Below are 20,383 nucleotides of genomic sequence, written 5' to 3' on the forward strand. Positions count from 1 at the left end.
ATCGTCTGCTGTGGTATGTAAGTAAGATGCTGAGATCTGTGTGCAGCCCAGAGCATGTCTATCCGGCTGGGTCCATTCAGGTCCCTGTGTCTCCCCAGCGGCCTGGGCCTCGCCCACCCTCTATGCCTCTGTGATTTATGGAGCCCTGATAGGCCTGGTCTTACTTCCGATAAGAAGTATGGGAGGTTTATAAGCCCCACCGTCGTGAACTACCATGACCAGGACTTGCCTGATTCTTCGAGAGGGAGAGGGAGTGAACGGGGGAAACTGAGCAGGGATTGGGGCCTGGGCTGAGGGGAAGATTCCTGGGCTGGAAGCCTGGGGAGAGACCAGGTGTTCTCTTGAGCCTTGTGAGGGGGTTACTGTGGACATTCAGGCACCAACATATTGTTGCTTCCACATCCTTGGGTAAGGTAAGGGCTTCCAGAGAGCCAACTTGAGGCCCTTGGAGGAGCGGAGGCCTGCAGACCAGTGATACTGTCTCTCATGTTCCCTAGTCTGTACCTTCTCCCCTCAAGCCCTGGGCCCCCGGATTAGCTGAGCCTCACCCCAGAAGAGTGGGCTGCCCATCCCCCCCAACCGGAGCTCCCGGGAACAGCCCCTCCTTTCTGTCTACATTACTGTCCAGCAGTGCCAGGGTTCCAGACCCGGAGCTGCAGAAACCACACCTGGTGCTGTATGTGTTTGCCACCTTTCTCGGGTCGTGCCCAGCAGTGTGTGAGGTACACAGCGTGTGTCTTTTCATTTGCATTTTATGGTGTAGACATGAAGGCCTAGACAAGGACTATTTGGTCAGCCATTGTCTTATAGCTGAGCAACCAAGGGAACAGATTTTGGTGCTGGTCTCTCAGATCTGGATGGGCTTTGGGTTACCTGTTGACCCAGCTGGCAGAGGGCTATAGACTTTGGGCGGTTGCATGGAAAATAAAGTTGAGTTTTTTCTGCATAGTTGAAGGCAGCTGGGTGCGGGTGGCTGGGTAGGCAGTGGGGACAACAGGACCTGAGAGCAGAGCTGGGAGCCCAGGAGCCACTGCTGCTCCCTGGAGGCCTCATCTAGCCTGGGTGGCACTTGGGAACAAAAAGGTCCATTTCAGAAACCCTAGGGCTTAACTAATGCTGATGGCACCACCTCAGGCTGGGGCAGGGGCTTCAGCCCAGGTTCTAAGACGGTCCTGGGATTGTCCCTTCCCACCCAGAGAGAACAGTTCTTGGTGGTCACTCTATTCCCATCATACTGCCATGCCCCTAATAGATGTTTAGTCCATGATTTAAGTAAGAAGAGTGTCAGTGCCAAAGCCTCAGGTGTCAGAACACGGGTAGAGTGAGCAGTGGGGGCTTTGAGACCATCCTGGCACCTCTGCAATCACCAGGAAAGCCCTTCTGTCCATGGCCAAGGCCCTGCAGGCCCCTCTTCAAGGGGAGGAGTCCTTCGAAGACCAGGGGATCCCTGGGATCTTTTGAAACAGATGAAGAAGCCACCTTCCCGAGCAGCCTCCTATAACTAGGGACGAGGGGGAGGATGGGAGTATATCAGGGAGTCACGGGGCACACTGGGCAACGTGCAGAGAGCCCTCACAAAGCGCAGGCCCACCTCTGCCACCAACAAGCTGAGTGACGGTGGCCCCATCGCTCCCCTTGCTGGGCCTTCCTTTCCTCCTAGCAAAGTGACAGCATTGGCACGGCGGATCCCCAAGGTCCGTGCCGAGTCTGAAATCTGCCAATTCCCCTCTCTGATGTTTCAGGCACGAACACAAATGAGCACGTATGGAGAACTGTGGCAAGTAATAATGGCCCCCCAGCCCCCGCCCCAAGCACACACGCTCTTTTTTCTCTTCATGCCCCTGTAATAGATCATACAGGATGGATTACATTAATTTTCTATAAACTATATCAACTCGAGTGACATGTCCTTAAGGGTTGGCTGATTGATATCTACAATGCGGTCTTATAATCTAAAATCATATTAATATTAATATTAAAGATTTTCTGTCCTTTACGCGCACCATTAAATCTGGAGTATAAGGTGAAATTGACAACATACATTTTGACAGCTTATCTATAATAAATATGCAAATCTTGATGCCCACATGTCATCACAGATGCACCGCAGCTCTCTGAAGATCAGAGCGTGCCTGTCTCCCGCGTGACATTTTCAGCGGACGATCAGAGCACACGTCTGGGCGGCAGGAGCAGCGCTGGGTGAGCCTTTGCCGGCGATGACCCTGGCCTCTCCTGTCTGCCTATGAAAACCTGTCCTTCATCCTGCCAAGCAGGCAGGAGGGCCGAAGGAGTGACAGTCACAGAGAGCAGGGGACACCATCTCACGTACCCCCTCTGGAATACGGGAAAATCGAGTTCCCTCTTTATGAAGTCACAAAGGGACTTGCTGTCTTCTCCAGCCACCTGGTTACAGCAGGTTATCATCACACAGCACCAGTGAGTTTAAGAATTGAGGCTCCGAAGTTGGCAGCCCAGGGGTCAAACCCCGTCTCTGCCACTAACCTCTGCTCTTAACCTCTGTGGCCTCTGTTTCTCCATCTGTAAGAGAAGAGAAACAGCACCTCCCTTCTGGTAGAAATGTGAAGACTGAGCGAGTTCATGGAAGCCAGTGGCCAGCACAGAGTGGTGAGACCTCACTAAAGGGCAGCTCTCGGATTATGTTCTAAATTGGTCCCACTTCTTATGATCCCTGCAACCTCTTCCTGTCCTTGTATGCCTGCCCTTGCCTTCCACTGTCTACCACTTAGCACAGTGACCAACTTGGCTTCTTCTATGCTGGCCTGCGACAGGCATAAGCCCCAGGCAGCAGGGAGCACACATCTCCCTATGCCCCTAGCCGGACCAGGACTCAGGGAGAGAGCTGACACCGATGGGGGATGGACTGAGATTGGGATCCGGGAATCAACCACAAGGAGAAATACACTTATCTGTCTGCTAAGACTCTGCCAGGTGGACAAGATAGGGGTGTGTGTGCGTGTGTGTGTGCGTGTGTGTGTGTTGGAGGGGGCAATGAATCATATCTGTAAAAGTCATGATGCTCCTCACTCACATTAGCAGGGAGATTGAGAGAAGAGCTGAGGGAGGGCTCCGAGGAATTTTCAACAGGCGCAGGATTGTTTGTTTGACAGAGCCCCAGGCCATCACGGAGGCCCCATCCTCACTTTACACCTGCTGATGGGGCAGCAGGGCCCACTGAAGGCCCTGAGGCCATATATCTCTGCCCTCTGGCTTCCTTCCAGCCTCTCTGAGCTCACTCTACAGGGTAACTTCCAGTCTCCCAGGTCCCTTCATCAGTTCCATCCACCTCTAGTTTCTGGCACTGCGTTCACCCCTTCCCTGTCCCCCTTCCTCCACAAAACCATCCCAATCAGTCCGGCCACACTGAGCTCTTCTGTCTCTGAACTCTGCTGAATTCTCAGTGTAAAGAACCACAGGATGATGTAACGCCCCCTTACATTGTTCTGTAATTGGTTGGCAGTGCACAGGTTTGTTCTCTACAACTAGACTGGGAACGTGGGGGTGGGGACTGCTTAGCTTTCCTCTTTCTGTTTCCCTGAGGGCTCACCGTGTGGCAGGGCACATGTGCAGATGTGCTGGGTTTGGGAGCCTTCAGTACTCAGATCAGAGTAGGAACAGACACAGGGACCCCATGGATCTGCAGAAGCATTAAGAGATTCAGTTGTTGGGCAGCTCTTGAAAGGTCAGAGTTGATCTGGATCCACTCACCCTCTTTCGGGTCTCTTGGGGCCAGGAGCAGGGTTCACAGGGACCCCAGATGTTCTTCTGGGGTATCAGGAAATCCATTCATACCCCCTACCTCCCCTGCAGGTGAGGTCAGTGTCCTGGAGGAACCAGTGTCATTGTTTACCACTTGGACCCACCATGTGTTCCAATCCCCAGGCTGCCCCAGCTCTGAGATCCTGAGACACACAAGCGCAGTTCTGACCGAGGATAAGAAGTTTGGTGATCCAGCCTGGGGAGACAGGCTTGCTGGGGGAGTACCGTTAGCCCTGTGAGGTTCTGGGAAATTCGGGCACTTCATGGGATGCTCATCGACAGACTCCTGCAGCTCGGGCTGTGGGCAGAATGGGGCCTAGGGACAGGTGGAGATCCCCATGGTTTGCTAAGAGGACTCCCACTTGGACGGTATTCTTGGCTGCCCTGCTCTTTGTCTCACAAAGTCTCTTGCCACCACCTCCTGGTCCTGCATCCCAGTGCGGAACGTGAGTCTCTACACCGTCTTTAATAAAGAGCCACAAACCAATCATCTACAGGTAATCACTCAACAAGAAGTGAAGACAGGAGGAGTGGAAGAGAGGACAGTGTATGGCTTTGGGCAACCCACTCAGGCTCACCGAGCGTCCACAGTGTCTGTGCTGCATGGGCTGGCTGCCGTTTGCTTGTACGTTTATTCCATCTTTCAACACATCGCCACTGTGAATGAGCTACACGAAGGAAGCCGGGTGCTGTGCATCGAGGGGAGTGGACAGCCCCTGCCCTGCACCCATGGAGCCTGTCTTCTGGGCTGTTGAGGAGGTTCAATGAGCTAATATTTGATTATCACCTGGCACAGTGCCTGGCATACAGCAATACTCCATAAATGTTAGTTCTTCTCTCTGCCTTGAATGAGTCACATCTGGTTGGAGAGAAAGAGCCACTTAAAGTAGGACCAGAAAATATTATGGGGGAGGGAGAGGTAAGGAAATGGGTCAGGCTGCAGGGGTGCCTGTGTGAGTGGTGTTGGTGGCTGCGGGGTGACAAGGTGGGTGGGAAGAAGGAAAATGGCCAATTACAGATGGCTTCAAATGCCAACCACAGGAATAAGGATTCCATGGTCTTTTAAAATCCCTTTCTGTCTCCCTCCTCATTCATCTCTCCCTGCCCTGCCTCTTTGCCACCGCCTCTTCCCTCCTTGGCTTCCTCCCTCCTCCTTCCCACAATTAACCCCAGGCTGTCGTGATTGCTCCCCGAGTTGACGAATGTCTTTCCTCTTTCCCCATCCCCCCCCCCTTTTTTTTATTTGTGTTGACTTGACTTGACAAGCCCTAATCCCTGACTCAGCTCCCACTTCTTGTTAAACCAAAGGTAAATTCTCGGCCGGCGGGGCGGCCTGGAGCAGGAGGATCTAGACCGCGGAGCAGCCGCGGGAAATATTGATATTAGCCGACCTCTGGCGCCGGCCGCCCGCGGTGAAAATAGGACGCGGGGCCAATCAATTACCGAGCCATTAAGGGCAGGGAGGGGGGAGGAGAAGAAAAAGAGTGGGCTCCTCCATCCGCCTCCCCCGCGCCGGCCATCGCCCCCTGGGGGTGGCGAGCCGCGTCCCGCGCTCCGCTCCTGCTCCCTGTGCGCTCTGGCCGTGGCCCCCAGGGGGTCAATGTCAGTGACCTCAGCAGCTGACAGGAGCCCCAGCGGGCCGGGGTTGGGACGCTCCAGTCTGGCGGCGTGGGTCCATCCCGCTGTCGGCTTGCCGCTGTCTTTGTCTGCGCCTCCCTTCCTCTCCCCGGGGCTTCTCGATCTCCAGCCCTCCCTTTCTCATTCTGCCCTCCTCCTTTTTCTCTTTGTTAAAACCTCTCCTCTTTCCTCGGTGCCTCCTGCTCGTGGGACCACCCTTTCTGTTGTGTTTCTCTGCCTCCCCTTCCCTCCTGAGCTGGCCACAGGGTGGCTCCAGCTGCCCGTCGCCCCTGAGTGCTCCAAGCCCTGTGGTGACTTCCCCTGCCGCCGACAGCCACCGCCAGCCTAGGCCAATGGCCCTCCCTCCAGATTTCATGCCCATTAACACGTGTCTTCACCAATAGGAACCAACATCAGGCCCTTCTGATTTGGGGTTAATGACTTCTGGGAATCTTTTCCATTTTTAATTTGTTCCTTCTAACTCAGACAATAGCCCCATGTTAGGAGAGGACCCCCACATCTAGATGGGGAGCCAGCTGTGCTCACCGCAGACAGCCTTTTCGCAGGTGGGTTTCCAGGGTGTGTGGAGGGGGTGGGAGCAACCTTGCATGTTTGTGTATGTGTGGGTTCTGGGTGTCTGTGACCAGGTTTGTACAGCTGGAGGGGTGTGTAGGAGCCAGACATGTTCTCGATGGGAACAAGCTTTTTTGTGTGTGTGTGGGGGGGGGGGGGGGGTGGAGAATCTTCTGGTTTCTTGAGTTGACCATTCCTAAAGGGTGGGGAGGGAGTAGGCTCATTTGTCAGGTGTGGGCTCATTTGGTGACTAGCTGATTGGTCTATAATATCTCCTAAATTTTCCATAGGTTCTTAGATGAGCAAATGAGATTGATGAAATTGAAATTTATCAGATATGGTGTTGGAATTGAGTAAATAGTACTTTTTTACTTTAAAGAAGGGTCCTGCATTTTTTAATAATAAAAATCCCTTTTGCAAGTTCCCTTGTTCACAGTGCTCAAAAGGTGGCCCCAGACCTGCAGTATGGGCCCATGGGCATCAACTAGGAATCTATTAGACATGCAAAATTCTCAGGCCTTACCCATCTATTGAATCAGAAACTCTGGGGAGGGGCTTGGCCATCTGTGTTTAACCAGCCCTCCAGGGGCTCTGAAGAGCACTGAAGTTTGAGCACCACTGACCTCAATTATCCCCGCAGCTCTGGAAGGTAGGTGGCGTGGAAATGATTGTATCTTCTCTTTAGCTCTGGAGGAATAGTGGCAGAGAACCACGGCACGGCCAGACAGCAGCAGGGCCAGGAATAGGACTATGCCTGGTCTTAGGGTGAGGCAGCCTTTTTAAAGGTGTTAGAAGGTACATTTTATTTCAACTCACAAGCACCCTTCAAAGGAGGTAGATATTACACCTAGAGAGGTGACTGACATCTGCCTGGCTGTGAGACTGCTTATAACCTGTGGGGACTGGCAAGGATTTTCCAGCTCCTCTAGCCAGTGCTCCGTGCTTGGGAGGGGCAGACTTGGGCTACAGCCACTTGCATGAAAAATATGATGATTCTTTAAGGCTGATTTTTAGTTGGACCGTTGAAAGCAGCTTATCGTAGAGGGACATCTTTCATACCAACAGCCAACCTCAGGGTTATGTGAGGTGCCCTCTAAAATATAGACTGCAGGTCCCCCTTCTGACAAACAGGTTCCAAAGCCCAGAGAGAAGGGATTTTTGGGCCCATGGGAACCTTCTGGGGAAAGATTTGGTGCCCAGTGGGTACAGTTTGAGCCCCAGCTCTGCCCTTTATGGGATAGTCACGCAACCTGTCCATCCTGAAAGAGCTTGACTTGTAGCATGTGGTCACCACCCCAATGTTCTGAGAGCTCTGAAACAAGCCACCCTGCATCCCTGGGCCTCAGTTTCCTTATCTATAGTGTGGAAAGTTAAACTAAAAGGCTCTCCGTCTGTAATAAACCATGGTCAATACTCTTAATGTATGTGAGCCCCACATAGCATAACATCAGGAGGACCCTGCACCCACTGCACATGCTCTTTCCACTGTCCCCACTCCTGTTTCAGGAAGATGAGCCAAGCCCTTGGCAAATGAGCGCAAGTATCAAGAAGACAGCAAGCTCTGTGCTTCGTAGAGCATACGAAAGCCCCAAACGGCACCTAAACTCATCTTTTCAACCCGCAACAATGTCTGGCTACTGGAAGCCTTGCCTGCAGAGGTGGCCAGTATGTGGACCCCGCTGGACAAGGGTCACCAGCAGGGGCTGACTGAAGCCGACAGGGACCTTGAGCCTCCTCCAAACCCTTTTTACCCTATATGACCCAGAAAACAGAATTAATTAGAATCTTCCATTTTCTGAGAACTTGGGTTAATCAAGGTTTATGTGTAGAATATCCCCCCCCCCACAAAAAACAGCAAACTGAACTGATGTTTCTATAAAGAATCCAGTACGTAGTGAAACCGCTGGTGTAGGACCTGATCCTTAGGGAGCTGGAACATCAAACCACGCTGGGAGACACGGGTTTCAGTCCCCTGTGGGGAAACAAACCCATAGTGGGGTAGATGGGGAGAGAGTGGATTTGGGTTGGCTTCCCAGGATCTGGGAAGGAGCGGGATAAAATGTTTCCTATTGTCATTTGTCATCTACAACAGACCATCTCTGTGCATTTTCCTGGTCCTTCCACAAAAGTGCCGCTTCCAAGGAGCCGCCCTGGCCATAGACACCTGACATCGCTCTCCTTGACCCTTTACAAGCCTGTGGACTAAACCACTCAACTTCACTCTTGATTTCAGGCTCTCCCAAGTGGCTCCTTCTCAGGGTGTGTTCTACACCCCAACCGGATTTTAGATTCGTTTAGGCTGGGAGAAATCAGGGGTTCAGCAGAGTTTAACACACTGCAGCCACTGGATAGATACACTTAAAATCACAGACAGGAAGAGCTGAAGGGATCCTTACAGATCAGCTAGTCTGACCTTCAGGTCGCAAATGAGGCAGCTGAGGCCCAGACCGCAGGGTGACTTGGTCAAGGCCTCATATCTGGTGTCAAGGCAGGAATAGAAACCCAAGTCTTGACAAAAATTGTTTTCTGGGTAGACACAATGTCAGTAAGGAGTTTGGGAGAATAGGGCTCCAAAAAAATTAATGAGAGCTTAATGGATACAATCTCTTTGGAAGCAAATGTCAGTCAACATGTACAATGCTCAAATCTACTGAAATAATTTCACTTGGAAGAATTTATTCTACAGGTGGAAGCGTGCCTATGTGCAGCAGATGTGCACAAAGATGTTGATTGTGTGTGATTTGTAATAAAATAAAACAAAACTAGAAAGAACCTAATTGTCCGTGGGGACCTGGGTGTGATAAATTACTGAGTATCTGGACAACTAGATACTCTGCAGCTACTAAATGGAGTAAGTTGATCCTCAGGCATGCTGACTTGGAAAGGTCCGAGATCTAATGGAAAGTCAAAGGTCAAGGTGCATAGCAACGTTGGGAGCATATTCCAATTCCCACAACAGAAAGTGTCTGTGGGTGTGTTTGCACGTGCCTGTCTGTACTTGACATATTTCCGGAAGAATGCCCAAAAAACTGCTCCTTCTGGTGAGTGGGATGGGGTCTCTAATGGGAGGGAGAATCCCGCTTCATTATATACCCCTTTGTACTTTTTACTGTGTGTGGGTTATTTTTATAATAATTTAAAAATCTCAGCACCCCAGCCTCCTGGTTCAGCATTTCCCCCCACTGTACCAAACCATCCCTTTTGCCGTTATTCTTCTGTAGATCAGTAACTTGGAGTCTAACTGACATAATTTCAAGTAGGTAATAAAAAAACAAGCCATCTGCTCTTAGCTCATCCCTTTATTTATTTATTTTTTATCCCACAATTGCTTTCTAGGGGACTGAGCTCTAGAGTAGGACCCACATGTGAAGGTGGTTCAGCACGGGGTTAAGAACCAGACTCTCAGCACACCTGGGTGGCTCAGTCAGTTAAATGTCTGACTCTTGATTTTGGCTCAGGTCATGATCTCACGGTCTGTGAGTTCGAGCCCTCAGTGGGGCTCTGTGCTGACAGTGCGGTGCCTGCTTGGGATTCTCTGTCTCCCTCTCTTCTCTGCCCCTTCCCTGCTTGCATTTTCTCTCTCTCTCTCTCTCTGTCAAAAATGAATACACATGACAACAACAACAAAAAAGAACCATACCCGCAAGACTGCTGTTGACCAGGGAAGTCCCTCTGTGCCTCAGTGCCCTCATCCGCAAAATGGGGATAGTAACAGTTCCAGCCTCCCAGTGTTTGTGGGAGAACCGATGACCTAATGCATGTATCTGGTTCTCAGGAAGTGGTTGGATGGATGATCCTGACTTCATCCTCTCACCTGGTGAGCCTGAGAGGTGGCCAGGACACGGAGCTCCCTATCTAGTGCTCCATCCAAGATGACATCGGTAGAGTTGCCCTTCAGCCTGCAGATAACATCTTTGACCTTAGCGTCAGTCTTGGCTGGACGGAGTATGGCAGGCTCACTGCATGAGGGAGGTCTTCAGCGAAGCCTATAAACAAGGGAGCATCCAAACAGTCTGGCACCAGCTCCCACATCGAGGAAGCTGGAGAGAGGAATGGAGGCAGGGGAACTGGAAGAAGAGGCATTCCAGGAGGTGAGACAGCCTGCTGCCTTGTCTTCCCATGGGCATGGGAAGCCAGAAGCTTTTGGACTTGCTCTCCCTGCACCTGGTGGATTTCTGGAAAAGCTAGGGCTGACCTTTTGAGGGAGACCATGGTGTGGTACTAGCTGCAGGACAGGGTAGATCCTATTCCTAAGGGCATTGGCACCCAGTTACCACTCGGTAGCCACCCCAGCTTGGACACAGATTTGACTTTCCTTGGCCTCAGTGTCTACACCTGAAAAGTTATGGTGCCTGAGCCTCACCCCCAAGGGATTCTGATTCAGTCAGTGAGGAGTGGGGTGTGGAGAGAGGCTGAGGCCCACAGCTCGGGTCCCCAAGGGCTGCCGTGGATAGTTCTGTGGGTTTGCCATGCAATCTGCACACAGAGTGGATGACGGTCACTGCACAGATCCAAGGTCTTTTGGTTACATCATCGTTGACACATGGTCTTACTGTTGTATTGTCCCTAAAGACTGCACCCCTTGTCCATCTTGCAGAGGACAGTGAGCAGGACTCTTTTCCTGAACTTTGGATGAAGATGTAATAATCGTGATTTATTAATAATAAGACTAACATATGATCTCATAATTCTCACCATAACCCTGTAAGGTTCTTACAATTATTGTGTCTGTTTTATAGAGAAAGGAAACTGAGGCAGAGAGAGGTTATGGAACTTGCCTGAGTCTCTGGTGGGTCATCCAGTTCCCCTGTACCCTTGCCAAGTGCCACTCCAGCAGTCCTGCAGTCCCAAACAGGCTTCCACATACTGGACGGGACAGGGCTATCACCCAATGCTATCCTGATCGTGGGTGACCCTGTGCAAGGTCTCAGGCTTCTGTGGCCTCAATGGAGATGAAAACTCCTCTCTGCCTACCCAAGAAGGTGCTTTGAGAATGGAAAAGGGCTGGCAGGTGGGCTATGACCATAATTATTGCCCCTTACCTCCTCCCAACTTCCCATCCCAGAGGAAGGGCGGGAGGTGGTTGAGGAGTGGAGATTGGAGGATCCTTCTCAGCATCACGTTTGCTTCCTGGAGCGGCCACTCTTTGTTTTACTTCCTTTGTTCCCCTTCCTCCTCCTGCTGGTGACGTGGTCACCTTCCCAGGAGATAATGCCCGTGTGGCTCTGTCCTGACAAGCCCTTTCGGCCCTATCTCTAATCTTCTCTGGGTTTAGGATTAATAGACTTTTTCCTCGTTTGGGATCAATAAGTACAGAGAGAGGGAGAAAAAAAAAAGGAAGGAAAAAAGTCAGCAGGATTAAAAAAAAAAAAAAAAGGACTGATAAGAATCTGGTCCAGGTCGTAGAACCATGATGTTGCCAGTAGTATCTTTTAAGCTGGGGGTGGTGCCAGCAAGGGAAGGGTGGGCGTTTAGAAGGTGTCTTGTCTGCCAGGACTAGGAGCTGGAGTGGGGACTGGCTATGGGACAGAAGGAGCTGGGTGAAGTCACAGGCTTGTTGAGGGGCCCCGGGGACCCTCAGCCTCTGTCCACAGCAGGTTCCAGCCTGAATCTTGGCCCCGGAAGGCTCTTTGGGTCCTGAGCTGCCTATCCTGATGAGCTGCCACGTGCCAGCAGACCCTTCTCTCTGGCAGCGGGTCCCCACCATGTGGGAGCAGGGTCCCCAAAGTGTCCCCTCTCCAGGCCTCCAGGATCCCTTGAGGGTGTGGACTCTTTAGCTGAGTTTGCCAACCTGGAATCCCAGAAGCCAAGGTCTTTCTCAGTATTTCACAAAGCCTAATGGAAATTACACATGTCCCCTTGATGAGGCTGCACGGGGAAAACAAAAATAGCACCTTGCTGCTTTTAGCAAGAATTATATCCACTCCGTGTGGCTAACACTGGTTGCTGCATGCCGATCTGCGCCTCTGATTAGCCTTTGATTAATAAAAAATGGGGAAGGGAATCAATTATTTATTTAATAACAGCAGTTTGTTTTAAAGGCAAAAACCTTTAAGGAAGCAGAGGACTTGGGGGTGGGAGGGAACCAAATGAGGGTCTCTGGCGACAGAAGTTTGGGAATGGAGGCTTTCCATGGTGGAGTTGCTGTTCTCCTGTGCCCAAGCTGGAGGCCCTGTCCCGCAGGGCTTTCCAGATGTGGGATGCAGCCCCGAGCGAGGGGAACCAGTGCAGCTGGGGTTCTTGAGTGCAGGGCACACAGAGGTCAGGGGGGTAGGGCACTGGTCTACTTTGGTCACTACAGGGCGGTGAGTGATCTAGGCTCATCCCCAGCTCCCGTGAGGATCTCTCTGTTACTTCTAGCCTTAATCTCTTGCGTGCCAATGCCAGGAATGCCCTTGGAGCAAGGGCCTGAGCCCATGGCCCCTGCTCCCCAACTGTGGCTCTAATTCCTGGAGCACCTAGGGCAGCTCCCTCTGCCTGGTCCGCACAGGGGGCCGCCCTGCCTGACCCGCTCCTCTCGGCCTTATTCAGGCAGCCTTCTCCTTGCAGAGGGCACTTCTGCTGATCTTTGCATTTCGCAATCATAGCCATTCATCAAGGCCGAGATCGAAGGGCACCCTGTGCAGTCGCTCCCCAAGTCATCCCCTCAGGAGACAGCCTTTCTTCTTTGGAACATTCCCCGCACTTTGAATGTGTGCTCCTGTGGCAGTTCGGGAAAATGCTGCTTTGTATTTTATTTCTTTGTAGGTATTTTGAGGGAAGGGACTGCATCTCAGTCACCTTTGTAACTCCTGCCCAGAGTGTGTGCAATAACGGATGGAGGGGTGGATGCTATCTTTTGGGGAGACTGTATCCCATTTACATCTGGAATAGCTTTCTGATTAGAGAACACATCTTTAAAGGAAATGATAACAGCCTCTTTGAGGGATGCAGGGGAAATATACACCTTCCCACCTGTGATAACCAGATTAGGGCACATGGGTCACGAGTTTGACTTTTTATTTTCTGGAAGATAATGAAGAAAAAAAAGTCAAGTGACACAGTGTTAATTTTTTTTCTGACAAAAATGAACCTAGCCTTTTGTCAATGGAAATAACTGCCCTCTCTCCCTTGACAACGATATTCAAACTCAGTTTTCTCATCTGTCATTTGGGATAACAATTCCTGTCCCACTGTCCTCATAGAGCAGTTTCGAACCTCAGGACAGAGAAAAGTGAAGAAAGAACTTTGCAAAAGAGAAAGTGCTATACACAGGGTGTGTATTATCTACTTAGGTAGTTATCGATTACCTAAAGTGATTGTCTTAGTGCATTTCTCTGAAAAGGGGGGCACTGTAGAATTGTTCAGGCACCTGAGGTCTGTCTTTCTGTTTCCATTATCTGGATATCTCTTATGGAAGTTAAATTTCCCAGAATTATCTGGGTTGTTGCCATTATTTTCTTCTGAGCTTACTGGTGTGGGTGGCCACATGCAGCGTGAAGCCTTTCTGCAAGCTGGCTCAGTCACTCCGGATACCATGCCCTTGGCTTTAATCAGGGCTGGGGTCTGTAGGTCCAAGGCAGAACAACATGTGTACTTGTGCACAAATGTCTCCGTCACACTGTTGGAGTGCTTGGAGTCTTCTGAAATGTCTGCTTTCGTAGACATCATCCCACGAGCTCATCCCCGATTCCCTGGATGGGAGTCGGGGCACCCCAGAGAGGATGCCACATTTGATGAGCTACAGAGAGCCAATTAGACCTCTGCCCCCAGCGTGGCAGGCGAGGACTTGGAGAATCAAGGGTTTCCATCACAGAGTTCATGTTTCTGCCCCCTGCCTCCCCAACCTCCCTAGTCACTGCCCCCTCTGGTAGGAGGGTGATCTGAGCGGGGGGCTTTCTGATTCAGAGAATAAGTCACCTGTAGTTCAAGGGGTGGCTTTAAGGAACATGGCCGTGTGGGACTCCCAAACTCATAAACCAGATGAAGTAAAAGGCAACTATTCACATGCAGAGGATTCTTTCATTTCTAAAAAGGATTCCTTATAAGGCTCTTCTGATGAGCAAACATAGCACATTTCAATAGGATTCATTGGAAAGAAAGAAAGAAAGAAAGAAAGAAAGAAAGAAAGAAAGAAAGAAGACAAAAATGAAGGTAATAACAATTTGCCTTCACTATTTCAGGAGCACCTCCTGTGACAAGTGAGGCCCACCTGTTTCTCATCAAAGCGCCTGCACATCCCTCTCCTGGAGAAAGTGGGGAGCTGCAGAGATGGGGGAAATTCGGAGGATTGGGATAGAGGTGTTGCCTTGATCACATCTGTCCTCTGAGTGAGGATACCTGTCATCTCCCTGTCAGGGGGCAAGGAGTAGGAGAGGTCCTGGAGGCAGGGGCTTGGATTCGCCAGGTCCCCACTTTTTAGCTGCCCGTCCAGACCTGGCTCCACGGGGGTGGATGGTGGAGTCATTCCAAAGACAGATCTCTGACCCAACCAGGGCTGTGGACCTGGCCACTGGGTCCTGATGGATTTCTCCTCTCTCATTCATTACTGACGGTCACCAGTGGGCTCCTGGCTTTGGCAATATTTACCTTATGGCATCAGAGCAGCGTTTCCCGTATTCACATAGTTAAATTAGTTAGCTGGATAGGAACCTCAGAGATGATAGATCTAGTTGTCAGTCGTGACTTGGTGCTAATGGCACTACAATTTGGTTACAGCCCTCGCCGTCATTAATCATCGGCCCCCAGCCGGCTGCATACGGGGTGCTGAGGACGGGAGGGTGGAGCTGGCTTGGGCAGAGATGTGCCCAGCACCCAGGCCGGGCCTCTCCCTCTTCCCCTGGACAGTGCTCAGGCTCAGTCACCGGGCAGGCTGCCGTCCCTCAGTTCCAACCGCCACCACGGCCACCAGCACTGCGCACCTCTATTTATTAGCATCATGCTACTTATGCTAATAGCAGACCGTACACTATTTCTGAGCATTAACATCTGCTCCAAGCAGCCGACTTTCACTTACAGAAACTGATTTCAGCTCAGTCAAGCAGATAAACAGAGAAATCAAAGCAGGTGGCTGAAAGTGAAGGAGGAATTCTCAATTCCTGCATTCAACCGATGAACTTCACTAAAGCCATAATTAATATTCAGATAACTATATTCCGACACATAGAATAAACAAGATCATTTAAAGGATGCAAAATACATCCCCAGGGCCAGAGGGGAAGGAATGGGAGGGGAAGAGAGGGAAGGGAAGGCAGAGGACTGAATATGAATGCAGACACTTCCACGCTGGCCTATTGTCTGCACAGTTTCAGCCTTGGAGGAGAAGAGAGGAGAGGAGAGGAGAGGAGACGAGCCTCTCAGAGCCCTGCAGGCCGGCAGGAGCCAGGCCACTCGCAACACTTTATGAAACAAGGGGAGCCTGAGGGGCAGCGGCAGGGAGGTAGAGCTGTCTACACAGCGGGCTGGCGGAAAGCTGCCCTCTGCCCTCCTCTCCTCTGGAAGCTGTCTGAAGGAGGGCCGACCCGGGGGCCCCAGCTGCCGGGCCTGCCTCCCTGCACCCGGGCCTTCTCCTTCTATGGAATGCCCTGCTGGCAATCCTTCCTGCCTACGATTTGCAATTCTAGAATTAAAAATAACATCTCTGTATGATTTGGACGAGGCAGAATCCAACTCTTGATATTCAAAGCTACAAGACAGTACATACCTTATTAGGTCAATTTATGTCATTTTGTTGTCTTTTCTGGTTGGTTATTTCAGAAGTGTTAAAATGAGACCAATGCCACTGTCTGGAACAAATTCTGAAGCCAATTGTTCCTGTTCTCCAAAACCAGCGGCCCCGTGGCTCTGAGGTTCAGACTTCCAACCAGCAGACAGTCCCCATGCAACTCGTAGGTGCATATGGCAAGATCCTCGCCCTGACTCACTTTACCCGGTTAGTAGAGAACAACAGTGGACTAACAGGAAAACTGAATGGAACCCATCACCTGGTGTGGTACACACTCCTGTGTGTGTGTGTGTGTGTGTGTGTGTGTGTGTGTGTGCACCTTTGTGGGCTACAGATAGAGTATTCATACAAGTGTGTTGTTTAAGGATGTATATAGGTACCATGAGCTCAAGGAGACAGTTATGTGCCCAGGATCCTGTGTGTGGGATCCACACCGGCCCTGAGCCCCACTGGAGGGTGAGCGACCACCAGGAATGGGGGAGGGGACCCTGAGGAGAAGCCCCCTCAAGTGTGCCCTGCTGTCACAGCGCTAGCTGAGCCAGACCTATCTGGACCCAAACTGGCCATGCTGAACCGAGAGCTGGATTCGTCCCTTGGTGAAAAGGCCCTTGCTAACTTTTGCTCTGCTCTGCTTTGGTTGCTTTAGCTGAGAGGGCCCTGTGGCTAAACACGACAACAAAGTGTTATTGATAACTTTAATTTCCACTTTGGGGAAACATTCATCTCCTTCCCCACGCCCCTGCACATATGTCCTGTTTATGTCCCCTCCTCTGAGAACGGTGTTGATAATGCTGGGAGCCCCGAGCTGTGTCCTGGGTGCTGTCAGTGCCCCTCTGGAACCACTTGCTTTGTGGTTAATTTCCCCTGATGCCTGGAATCTCTTTCCTTTCCTTTCCTTTCTTTTCCTTTCCTTTTTTCTTTTTTCTTTCTTTCTTTCTTTCTTTCTTTCTTTCTTTCTTTCTTTCTTTCTTTCTTTCTTTCTTTCTTTCTTTCTTTCTGGTTTCCTTGGAAATGACTCTGAGTCACTGTGTTGGCAGCAATGGGGAGAAGTGGGAGGGTATTCCCTGGAGGGGTGTTAGGAGGGGTGGGGGGCAAACAGGCTTCCCCAGGGAGAGCTGAGGCCGCACAGGGCAGTGTGGCCTTGGGTTGAGGCTGGTGGTCTGCGGGAACCCCTGCAGAAGACAAGCTTTGGGGCCAAAGGCGGGTTCGACAATTGGGAACTCTCTCTTCCCCGGAGCTTGACTCTTCTACGGCTTTCCTGTCTGTCCACCCCTTCTCTTAGAGAACTGGCCATGCGACAGCCTGAGCTAGGTGTCCCAGCTACAGGGCTATACCGGGCATGTCTTTCCTACACGTCTTTGCCTACTTCGAGTGTCACAATATCCGTGCGCAGTAAGTGAGGAAGGAGTTGCCATTTGCATTTGCAGAGGCTGAGATGGAGCCAGAGAGGCGTGACCCCCCTGAGACCGCGGTGTGAGTTGGTCAGTGGCAGAAGACAGGACCGAAGGTCCTCACCCCCAGCCTGGCAAGTCTGACTCGCTCTCCACCCCCCGCCCCCGCACACGACCTGCACATCTGCCTCACAAGCCACAGGATCATGCAGACGGCCGCGCGCTGCATGTCTCACAGACTCGTGCACACAAAGCTCCAAGGGCCTGGAGAACGACGAGGATGACACCTCCCGGCTGGCACGAGCTGTGTGCTGCCGGGGAAGGATCCCCGACTTGCCAGGGTGCTCTGGCTGACTGACTTCACAAGATTCACACGCACAGAGCCCGGGACAGACGTGACCTGACGTCACACCGTGCAGCTTAGCCGTCGCCGGCCCGGGGCCGCAGCAGGACTGGCTGGTGCACCTGGTCACCCATCCTCAGCCTGGTGACACCTTCCTGGTCACTCTGTGCTCCCGGCTGCCCCGTCTCTTTCTCTCTCACATGTCCCTCTCCCTCCATTTCCTCCTCTTCTCCCCTCTCATCTCCTGCTGTATCACCACCTTGATGATTACGGTCATCTGAGTCTCCAAATTGTCATCTCCCAAACCAGACATATACTAGTTCTCAGAGTGAGAAGGAAAATTGAATTCAGACCCACATCCTTTGGAGTTTGGGAAATTTCGGCCAGGCTGGACTGAAGCGGGACTGTGTACACTCGGAAGACCTGGGCTGGTTGGCCAGGAATGGGGCTTCTATTCAAGAAGAGTCCCTGGGAAGTCCTTGGCAGGGGGTGGTCTTCTGCAAAAGGGTGACCCAACTGTGCCAACTGTGAGTGGCCTTTATCATTAAGGCAGGAAGACTGGTTCCTGGTCAGTTCTGTGTAAAATGACGTCGCTTCTCCGTCATGCGTCTGCAAAAGGACATGAAAATTGCCGTCTTTGGGGACCATTCCGGTCTGATCTCTCCACCTTGACTCCACGTGCACAGAATGACAGGAGCTCTTCCCCATTGGTTGATTGCAGGGGATTGAGGAATGAACCTCAGAGGTGGTGACAGATGGAGAGTCGGAGAGTCCCCTTCCTTTGATTTCTCCGAATGGAAACTACAGAAAGTACACCATTTTATGTCACAACCAGGTTCAGGCCCATCATGGGAGAAAGCTCCTTCATTCAACCCCAGGTGCCACCGTTATGGACGTGCCTCATTCTGGGAGGGCCATGAGACTTCTTGTCCACCCGATCATGCTCTGTGAGCCCACCTCCACGTGGCAGCTGCTCAGGTAGCTCTCCCATCTGGTGTCCCATAATTGCCTCACCCCACGCAGGTGTGTGAGGGGGCAGATGTCTACGCCCTGTGCCCTGAGGGCCTCAGGCTCTGAATCCAGAACTGGGTGCGACCACGCTATGGTTGAGGCTGCGCAGTACTCCTGGTGCCCTCTGCTGGCCACATCTGAAAACACAGGCGGCCTCTAGCCCGCGTCTGGGCGGGACTTTCTCGGGAGGTTTTCAGGACAGAGGGAGGATGGCTCTGGTCTCTCCCCATGGGCACCTCCAAGGTCCTCACTCTTTGTGCCCTATGCGTAGGGATATGGCCCCTTTTCCTCATCTCTCCATGGTGGAAGGACCTCATGCCTGGTTCTGGTCTTTGCAAGCTGTGTGGTCCTGTGCAAGGTGCCCAGCCTATGGATAGCATTTTGTTCCTACCCGTCCTTCAGAGCTCAAGTACCAGTTCTTACTTGTAATCTTTTCCGCACAGGACCCCACCTACCATGGAATGTCTGCTTCACCTTCAGCAGCCCAGGCCTGGGGCATCTTTCTCTTGCTCTCAACCTCTTGAGGGCAGAGACTCTTTCCTATCTTTTCTCTTTTTGAATCATGCCCAGCACCCACAAAGCTGTCTTTACACGGAAGAGGCACTCAACAAATACCTGTTGAAGTGATTTGTATTACAATGGCTGCCTTGGACTAGAGATTCCCTCAGGGGCCTCTCTGGCTCAGATTCTTTTTCATTCTAATTGTCCCTTGTGGGTTGGTCTCATCTCCCAGGTGAGACTTTAGGCCCTAGAGGGCAAGGTTTTGGGGAATAATAGTCCTGCTGCTTTACTGGATGCAGAAAGCAATTCTGCTGTAGTAAAACACTTACACCTGTGACTCTCTCTCCCTCCCTCTCTCCCCCTCGTCCCTCAACCAGGACATTTTTAAGGCACAACAGGAAGACGAAGGCTGTGAAGAACATGCTAGGGCCCCACCCTTTCATTTCTACCCCTCCTCCTCTGTGTGTACCTCCTCTCATCAGCACCCCATCTCTGCCCCCCAGCATCTCCTGCCATTTCGCCCTGCACGCGGGCCGGTGGTGTCCCCTTGCAGCTTGTCCCACCGGTTCACCAGCCCCCTAAACTTCAGGCATGAGGGTGAGGCAATCCTTCTGTCTTGCCCTCCCTACGTGCCTCTTCTCCGAGGCTGCCCCAGCGCAGCAAACGCCGCCTCCCGAAAACGACTGTAACAGCTAGCGGTTATTAATAGCTCACGATGTGCCAGGAGCCACGCTGAGAGCTTTGCACGTATTATCTCACGGAATGCTCCTAACAACTCTCAGCCTGCTCTATTATTATCTTTATTTTATAAAGAGAAAGCTGAGGTACAGAGAAGTGAAGCCACTTGCCTAAGGTCACACAGCTAGGGAGTGGGAGAGTCAGCATTTGGACCCAGTTTGATTCCAGAGCCTGTGGTTCATAACCCTCTCCTTCAGGCGGCTGGGATGTCTGGGTGGTGGACAAGGGCTAGGCGCCTCTCAGACAGACAGGCAGACACACATACACACACACACACACAGAGCCCAGGCACTGTGCACATGACAGCATTCCACACCTGCCCACGTCATGTTTCCCCACGCGCTTACGTGAGTATGTGCCTGCATGATGCTCTCAGGGCCTTACTTTCTTCCATGAAGGAAAAAAGTTCCATGTCTGCATAACACAGTGGCCACTAGTTACTTGTGGCTAATGAACACTTGAAACATGGCTGTGAGACTGAGGAACTGAATCTTTAATTACATTTAAATAACATGGATTTCAAGATACATATAAATAGGCACACGAGGCTGGCGGCTGCTGGGTTGGCCTTGTCGTGGGACGGTTGTGAGGACGAAGAGAGGTGGTGTGGCCCCGAGCAGAGCAGCGGCCGTCGTTGCTATCACTGCCCGCTCAGTGATGGTGTGAGTGCGTTTCTGTGTGTGTCCTCTCCACATCTCCAACCGTCCTGCCATCCAGCTGCCCGCCCCC

At 51.7% G+C, this 20,383-nt stretch overlaps 1 protein-coding gene and 1 long non-coding RNA gene across 51 annotated transcripts in view; one reads left to right on the forward strand and one right to left on the reverse strand.

The window, feature by feature from the left end:
- The window catches only part of CELF4 (CUGBP Elav-like family member 4), a 297,686-nt gene that overhangs the window by 251,872 nt on the left and 25,431 nt on the right, over positions 1-20,383 (reverse strand). The window lies entirely within an intron of this gene.
- On the forward strand, positions 2,211-4,626 carry LOC109493416. The gene is made up of 2 exons (XR_002147640.3): positions 2,211-2,625; positions 3,829-4,626. It is a non-coding gene; the product is annotated as an uncharacterized LOC109493416 (long non-coding RNA).

Source organism: Felis catus, chromosome D3, assembly GCF_018350175.1.
Source record: "Felis catus isolate Fca126 chromosome D3, F.catus_Fca126_mat1.0, whole genome shotgun sequence".
NCBI classification, from domain to species: domain Eukaryota; kingdom Metazoa; phylum Chordata; class Mammalia; order Carnivora; family Felidae; genus Felis; species Felis catus.